Source organism: Bison bison, unplaced genomic scaffold, assembly GCF_000754665.1.
Source record: "Bison bison bison isolate TAMUID 2011002044 unplaced genomic scaffold, Bison_UMD1.0 scf7180017864456, whole genome shotgun sequence".
NCBI classification, from domain to species: Eukaryota; Metazoa; Chordata; class Mammalia; order Artiodactyla; family Bovidae; genus Bison; species Bison bison.
The window spans coordinates 21,459,072-21,467,857 of record NW_011495018.1 but is presented as its reverse complement, the minus strand read 5'-3'; positions in this window follow the sequence as shown (position 1 = coordinate 21,467,857).

Here is an 8,786-nt window from a genome sequence, read left to right as displayed (position 1 = left end):
ACAGTCAAAGGCTTTGGCATAGTCAATAAAGCAGAAATAGATGTTTTTCTGGAATTCTCTTGCTTTTTCAATGATCCAACAGATGTTGGCAATTTGGTCTCTGGTTCCTCTGCCTTTTCTAAAACCAGCTTGAACATCTGGAAGTTCATGGTTCACATATTGCTGAAGCCTGGTCTGGAGAACTTTTAGCATTACTTTATTAGTGTGTGAAATAAGTGCAACTGTGAGGTAGTATGAGTATTCTTTGGCATTGCCTTTCTTTGGGATTGGAATGAAAACTGACCTTTTCCAGTCCTGTGGCCACTGCTGAGTTTTCCAAATTTGCTGGCATATTGAGTGCAGCACTTTCACAGCATCGTATTTCAGGATTTGAAATAGCTCAACTGGAATTCCATCACCTTCATAGCTTTGTTTGTAGAGATGCTTCCTAAGGCCCACTTGACTTCACATTCCAGGATGTCTGGCTCTAGGTGAGTGATCACATCATCGTGATTATCTGGGTCGTGAAGATCTTTTTTGTACAGTTCTTCTGCGTATTCTTGCCATCTCTTCTTAATATCTTCTGCTTCTGTTAGGTCCCTACAATTTCTGTCCTTTATTGAGCCCATCTTTGCATGAAATGTTCCCTTTGTATCTCTAATTTTCTTGAAGAGATCTCTAGTCTTTCCCATTCCGTTGTTTTCCTCTATTTCTTTGCACTGATCGCTGAGGAAGGCTTTCTTATCTCTCCTTGCTATTCTTTGGAACTCTGCATTCAAATGGGTATATCTTTCCTTTCCTCCTTTGCTTTGCACTTCCCTTCTTTTCACAGCTATTTGTAAGGCCTCCTCAGATAGCCATTTTGATTTTTTGCATTTCTTTTTCTTGGGGATGGTCTTGATTCCTGTCTCCTGTACAGTGTCATGAATCTCCATCCATAGTTCATCTGGCACTCTATCAGATCTAGTGCCTTAAATCTATTTCTCACTTCCACTGTATAGTCATAAGGGATTTGATTTAGGTCATACCTGAATGGTCTAGTGGTTTTCTCCACTTTCTTCAATTTCAGTCTGAATTTGGCAATAAGGAGTTCATGATCCAAGCCACAGTCAGCTCCCGGTCTTGTTTTTGTTGACTCTATAGAGCTTCTCCATCTTTGGCTGCAAAGAATATAATCAATCTGATTTCAGTGTCGATCATCTGGTGATGTCCATGTGTAGAGTCTTCTCTTTTGTTGTTGGAAGAGGTGTTTGCTATGACCAGTGCATTCCCTTGGCAGAACTCTATTAGCCTTTGCCCTGCTTCAATCTGTACTCTAAGGCCAAATTTGCCTGTTACTCCAGGTGTTTCTTGACCTCCTACTTTTGCATTCCAGTCCCCTATAATGTAAAGGACATCTTTTTTGGGTGTTAGTTCTAGAAGGTCTTGTAGGTCTTCATAGAACTGTTCAACTTCACCTACTTTAGCATTACTGGCCGGGGCATAGACTTGGATTACCGTGATATTGAATGGTTTGCCTTGGAAATGAACAAAGACCATTCTGTCATTTTGAGATTGCATCCAAGTACTACATATCAGACTCTTTTGTTGACCATGATGGCTACTCCATTTCTTCTAAGGGATTCCTGCCCACAGTAGTAGATATAATGATCATCTGAGTTAAATTCACCCATTACAGAATTTGGTCCACTGGAGAAGGGAATGGCAACCCATTTCAGTATTCTTGCCTTGAGAACCCCATGAACAGTATGAAAATGCAGAAAGAAAGGACACTGAAAGATGAACTCCTCAGGTCGGTAGATACCCAATATGCTACTGGAGATCAGTGGAGAAATAACTCCAGAAAGAATGAAGGGATGGAGCCAAAGCAAAAACAACACCCAGTTGTGAATGGGACTGGTGATAGAAGCAAGGTTCAATGCTGTAAAGAGCAATATTGTATAGGAACCTGGAATGTTAGGTCCATGAATCAAGGCAAATTGGAAGCGGTCAAACAGGAGATGATACGAGTGAACATCGACATTCTAGGAATCAGTGAACTAAGATGGACTGGAATGGGTAATGATGAGTGGACATGAAATATCTCTAAACAAGGGAATTCATGACTAATGAAGCCTGCATTCCACAAACAGTTACTTCTCATCCATCAGGCTGCTTATAGGGCTAATAGTCCCCATTCTCTGGCTTAAGTGAATAAGAGATATAGTCTCCTGGGAATAGCAAATGATTTTATTTCACTATTATACTTTAGTCTGCAAAAACAAATGAAAGTCTAAATGAGAATAAAGTATAGTAGTACATGACCTCCAATAATTCGGCACTGCAGCGAACAGTAGCATTGGAAACACTGTGCTATGAGAATAGGGAGAACCAGATTCCCATCCCAGGTCTTTCACAAACAAACTGCATAACCGTATTGTTTAATCCATTTGGTCGTCATTTTCCTTATCTAAAAGCTGAAAGGATAAATTCAGTTTAACAGTCTTGAAGGTTCATCCTTCTTTTACTAAACCATTAAGCTATAAAAATATACATTAGTACATGTGTGTTTATCTCGAAAGCATTTAGATGTGGGTGGATAATGATGTTAGTTTTGTTAAACTGCCTACTCTCATTATTCTGGATGTCATAATAAGTATTTAATACAAGAATATTTGTCACTGCTGTAAACTATTTCTGGTTGTCCGTATGCACTTAATAATGAGAGACAGCTTTGGTAACATGACTCAATAATATGTATGGTACAGCACTCCTTGTTTAGTTCAAAGGCAAGTACATCTCTGTCATTAGCATTATACATACTGTAAGCATTCAATGCCTACTGTCCACATCTATTTGGAAAAATGTTGTATAGTGAAGTCTCCCCTCCCTCTTCCCCTGCTCAATTTCAACACTAAGCAATTGTATGATTTTAGTAAATTGCTCTATTTTTATGTCTTCATTTTTGTTGGGTGAACTAATAACATCAGGTTAGATCTGTGTTCCCTGAAACATTTTCCATAAACAGCAGATTACAAACAATGACAAAAAATAATTCTGCAAACAAGAATGTTCACAAAATGCTGCAAACTCTATCCCCTCTCAGAAACTCGTCATCACATTAGCATCATGAAGGCTCTGATAAGTCCTACAGAACAGAAGCCTGACTGTTTTCACCCAGTTTATCCTTTCAATAGGCTTCCCAGGTTCTGCTGCTTCTGCTGCTAAGTTGCTTCAGTCGTGTCCGATTCTGTGCAACCCCATAGACGGCAGCCTACCAGGCTCCTCCGTCCATGGGATTTTCCAGGCAAGAGTACTGGAGTGGGGTGCCATTGCCTTCTCTATTCCCAGGTGGCTGAGTGGTAAAGAATCTGCCTACCAATACAGGAGATCCTAGAGATGCAGGCTTGATCCCTGGATCAGGAAGATCCCCTAGAGAAGGAAATGGCAACCCACTCCAGTATTCTTGCCTGGAAAATTCCATGGACGGAGGATCCTGGTGGGCTATAGTCCACAGGATCGCAAAGAGTTGGGTGCAACCGCGCAGGCAAGCAAGGTCCTTGAAACAATTAATCATGGAATCCTTTATTTCTAAATAAAAGCAATTTATAATAGCATCTCAGTAGTAACAATCCCTGGACTCACTTTAGGAAACCTCAACATGATACTCCAAGATTTCTTTTTACCTTAGGTATTTTATGAAATCTTGGCAGACAGATATTCCCATGGATTAAGAATATGGTGAAGATGCAATAAATGGCTTTCTAAGTTATGACTCAGAATTAGTAAATCCTGATTTTGGTTTTCTTCTCCAATCCCTCTGCCATAATCCATGACAAGATAAAACCTAAGTGGTACATCATACAATCTAAATCCCCTAATGTTCCTACATAAACACAAACAAATCAATAGAATATGTCCCTGTTTAATTTTAAGGATACTATAAATTTTTAAAATAAAATATGAAAAATATGGAAGAAAGTTAATAGCTTCTCATTCTAGAAAAGTAAAGTAAGAATGAAGAGCTAAGTTTCAAGTCTATAAAAAGCATGTAAAATTGAAATGAGGCAAGCTTAATTTGGTTCACTATTTATGAAATACTTGAGGTTCCCTTCAAATCTCAAAAGAGAATTTCAGGGAGAGATAAAAATAAGCCATCAAGGAAAATAACTTTATGGAGTTTGCTATTTTCAAGACCATTAGTATAGTAACTAAAGAAATGCAACTTAAAAAGGAGGTTTAGAGGCATCTATGTCCTCAAGGATCCCATACTTGGGAAACTGAAGCAGGAAATATCACAGCTGATAAGAACCTTCCAGAAGATCTATCTTTTCCCATAATATCTCTCACCCAGTCCCACATAAAATGGTTGTCAGCAAGGACAACTGGGCCCTCCTATACTGCATCCCTTGGATCTCTTATAAGAGGGGTATGAAGCTGCTCTGATCTAATACAATGTGTTCTTTTATGTTCTTTGGGTGAAACAGAGTCACAGAGAGTTCTGTTGATACAAGACATCTAAATGACTAATGGATATAGTCCTGCCATTGTTCCACCTCCAGGAGGAGAGCTGTGACACTTACATTGACAAACCACACACAACATAGAAGGAAAACTATCCTTGGTGCAGAGCTTCAGCAACTGTAAGTTTGAAACAACAAAGGGCTGAGTGGAAGCATTTGCAAAGTAAACAGATTCTACTGCCCTGGCAAAAGCCAGGAGTCCAATGAGTGGATTTTTATCCTATTAAATGATTTTGTCTCAATTCATGATATTCCTTATCTTTCACCACATTCCTGGGAACAGGCTCTGTGTGTACCAACGCTTCAAGTTGTGTCTTCCTTTTAGATTCCTCCCTTATCCCAGTTGGAGAAGGCAATGGCACCCCACTCCAATACTCTTGCCTGGAAAATCCCATGGACGGAGGAGCCTGGTAGGCTGCAGTCCATGGGGTAGCACAGAGTCAGACACGACTGAGCGACTTCACTTTCACTTTTCACTTTCATGCATTGGAGAAGGAAATGGCAACCCACTCTAGTGTTCTTGCCTGGAGAATCCCAGGGACAGGGGAGCCTGGTGGGCTGCCGTCTCTGGGGTCTCACAGAGTCGGACACGACTGAAGCAACTTAGCAGCAGCAGCAACAGCTTATTCCAGTATCGCCTAAATTTCCCTACTAGACTATCAGCACTTTGTGGGGCATAAGCTATGCCTTTTATGTCCCAGCTTTCTCTCTCAGCTCCTAGGTGAGCATCTACCTAAAGCATTTCAGTTACTATTTACTAGGTGCAAAATAGATTCATACATAGATGAGCAAATGGATTCTAAGTTTAGGGGCCGCAAAGAGTCAGACACAACTGAGCAACTGAACAACAACAATTTTATTTTCAGATTAATTTTCTGGAGTTGTATTATAAGTTATTTCAGTCATTTGAAAAGCTTAATTGCTAATATAAGGAATAACTATGAAACCGCTACAAACATCCAATAATGAATTCCAGTGAACCCCTCCCTGTTCACATCCCCCTCATTCCTCAGAGGTAAACTTGTCATTTCTCATTTCCATGCATCTCTTACACCTTTACTAATTACGTATAGGTACCTAAGTATTTTTTAATCTTATTTTCGCATGTTTGTAATTTATAAAATATTATATTGTATTCTGTTTCCTCTGAAAATTGCATTTATCATCAAGAATATAAAGAGATAAATTCATGTTGATATAAATTATTCTAGTTCAATTATTCTCAGTGCTGGATTGTATTTCATTGTATGAATATCCATAATTAGTTTATTCTCCATTGATGGAAGTTGATTTGTTTCAAATTTTTCACTCTTATATACTAAACTGTTATGAACATTCTTACCCATGTCTCTGTGAGCACATATGAGTAGATTTTACTGGGCACATCTTTGGGGTAGAGTTTGGGGGTTATAGAAAATACACATTCTCAACTGTACTAGGAATCACTGGATAAACTTCCAAAAGGACTATACCAATTTAATCTCTCACCAATTTTCATTTTGTAAGATTTAAGTTTTCTAACACCAGCTTCTGGCCATTTGGGCACTGAGTTCAAGAGAAGATACTCTGCCCCTGAGCTTGCCAAGAACTGTGTCTTAAGGCTTCTGAGATAAAAGGATTTTTGTTCAAAGGCAAGGATACCAACCTACTGGGCTGTAAACTGATCCCATTGCTCCATCACAGCTTCTTGACTACAAGCCACAGTCTTCAAGGTATAAGAATTTTTTCTTTCTAACCCTCAATTGCTTGAACCCTTTTATGTTAAACACTGATCCTGACAATAATCAAAAGTTACCTTTAATGGCAAAGGAAAAGATGCATTTGTCTAAATGTGATCTGTGTTAGTAAGAATGACTGTGATTCTATTCATAAAAACCTGGTTTCCCTGTGTCCTGATTACATTAACATGCCATTGCATTCCATATAAGCAAAACTCATTAGATAAGTTGATAATGACCACTGCAAAACTGTCAAATTAGAAAGCTGGTCTTTGATTATTGTTTCCCCAACCACCAGACTCATTGGTTCTTCAGAAATTCTCCAAAGTGCCTTCTGCCCTCAATTTATGACTTCAACATACTTTCTATCAAAACCTCTATGGTCCCAATAATTTACTCTCAGCTACTGGAGAATGTAAAAGGTCTGATAATCATTGTATTGGGTTTTTAATAGCTGATGAGAGTGTCCTTCCTCGCCTCTCTATATTTGTCTTTAACATTTAGGGATAATAGCCCCTGTTCTAAAAATGTTGGGCTTCCCAGGTGGCGCTAGTGGTAAAGAACCCACCTGCCAATGCAGGAGACATAAGAGAATCAGGTTCAATCCCTGGGTCAGGAAGATCCCCTGGAGAAAGGCATAGCAACCCATTCCAGGATTCTTGCCTGGAGAATTCCATGGACTGAGGAGCCTAGTGAACTACAGTCCATAGGGTCACACAGAGTTGGACATGACTGAAGTGACTGAGCACATAAAGATGTTGAGAGGAATATTTTAGAGGTTGGGTTGGGAAGGTATTCATACATCACAGAAAAACATTTTCAAGTTCTCAACACTTAGATGCAAAACAAAGTTATTTAGTGGCAATGGCACTTTCTCTTGCTGCATTAGGCACATATACACTCATATTCCTACACACATATGCACACTCATGCACACATGTGAACACCTGCACACATGTAGATGTACATTTGCATTTGACAGCAAGTAAGAACCCAGCCAGGGACTCTAATCAATTCCACCTCTTTTCATTATCCTACCTGATTTCTGTCAGGCATATCAGTTCTAAATTTACATACTAGAGCTTTTCAGCCCAACTCATTTTCTCTCACAAACCTTAAGTAATTATTTGAGAGGAAATTACATTACACTTTAAATAAAATAATTTCTTCCCAGACAGATCTCAGACTTCAGACATTTATAAGTTGATACTATATAATAAAGTAATTGTGTAATTAGGAATGAATTTTTCAAGTAGATAATTATTATGCTTAGAACATGTAAAAATGGCTTTTTAAAGAGAGAGATTAAAAGGTGGTATTAAGAATTTTACTGGATCAAATGAAAGCTTCAAGTTTTATTGGAAAGGAATAAATGGCCCTAACCAGAACAGGTTTTATGAGTCTTTAAGTCCATTTTTAAAAGGGTCAGACAATGAGTTTGGGGGAAAGTCTGATCTGGCTGAATTTTCATTAATATACCTTTGCAGCATTAGGTTGGCCACAAACCATATCAAAGCCCATGCCTGTTGGTGTCTGTCCTCCTCCCCTCCTTCCTCTGATATTAACCCTAGTTTCAGTTTGTCAATTGATATTTTGCCTCTCTGCATCTGCACCTCTGTGCTAGTCAAAGATACTATCTCCTGTAGCCTCCTAGACAGTTCCCTCATCCATCTTTTTGCATGTTTACTTCATTTGCCTTTTCAGTTCAGTTAAGTTCAATTGCTCAGTCATGTCCAACTCTTCGCAACCCCATGGACTGCAGCATGCCATGCTTCCCTGTCCATCACCAATGCCCAGAGTTTGCTCAAACTCATATCCATTGAGTTGGTGATGCCATCCAAGCATCTCATCCTCTGTCATCCCCTTTTCCTCCTGCCTTCAATCTTTCCCGGCATCAGGGTCTTTTCCAATGAGTCAGTTCTTTGCATCAGGTGGCCAAAGTATTGGAGTTTCAGCATCAGTCCTTCCAATGAATATTCAGGACTGAGTTCCTTTAGGATGGCCTGATTGGATCTTCTTGCTGTCCAAGGGACTCGCAAGAGTCTTCTCCAACACCACAGTTCAAAAGCATCAATTCTTTGGTGCTCACTTTCTTTATGGTCCATCTCTCACATCCATACATGACTAGTGGAACCATAGCCTTGACTAGACGGACCTTTATTGGCAAAGTAATGTCTCTGTTTTTTAATATGTTTAATATGTTCATAGTTGTCCTTCCAGGGAGCAAGCATCTTTTAATTTCATGACTGCAGTCACCATCTGCACTGATTTTGGAGCCCAAGAAAACAGTCTGTCACTGTTTCCATTGTTTCCCCATCTATTTTACATGAAGTGATGGGACTGGATGCCATGATCTTAGTTTTTTGAATGCTGAGTTTGTTTGTTTGTTTGTTTGTTTTATTTTATTTTTAAACTTTACATAATTGTATTAGTTTTGCCAAATATCAAAATGAATCCGCCACAGGTATACATGTGTTCCCCATCCTGAACCCTCCTCCCTCCCCATACCATCCCTCTGGGTCGTCCCAGTGCACTAGCCCCAAGCATCCAGTATTGTGCATCGTACCTGGACTGGCAACTCGTTTCT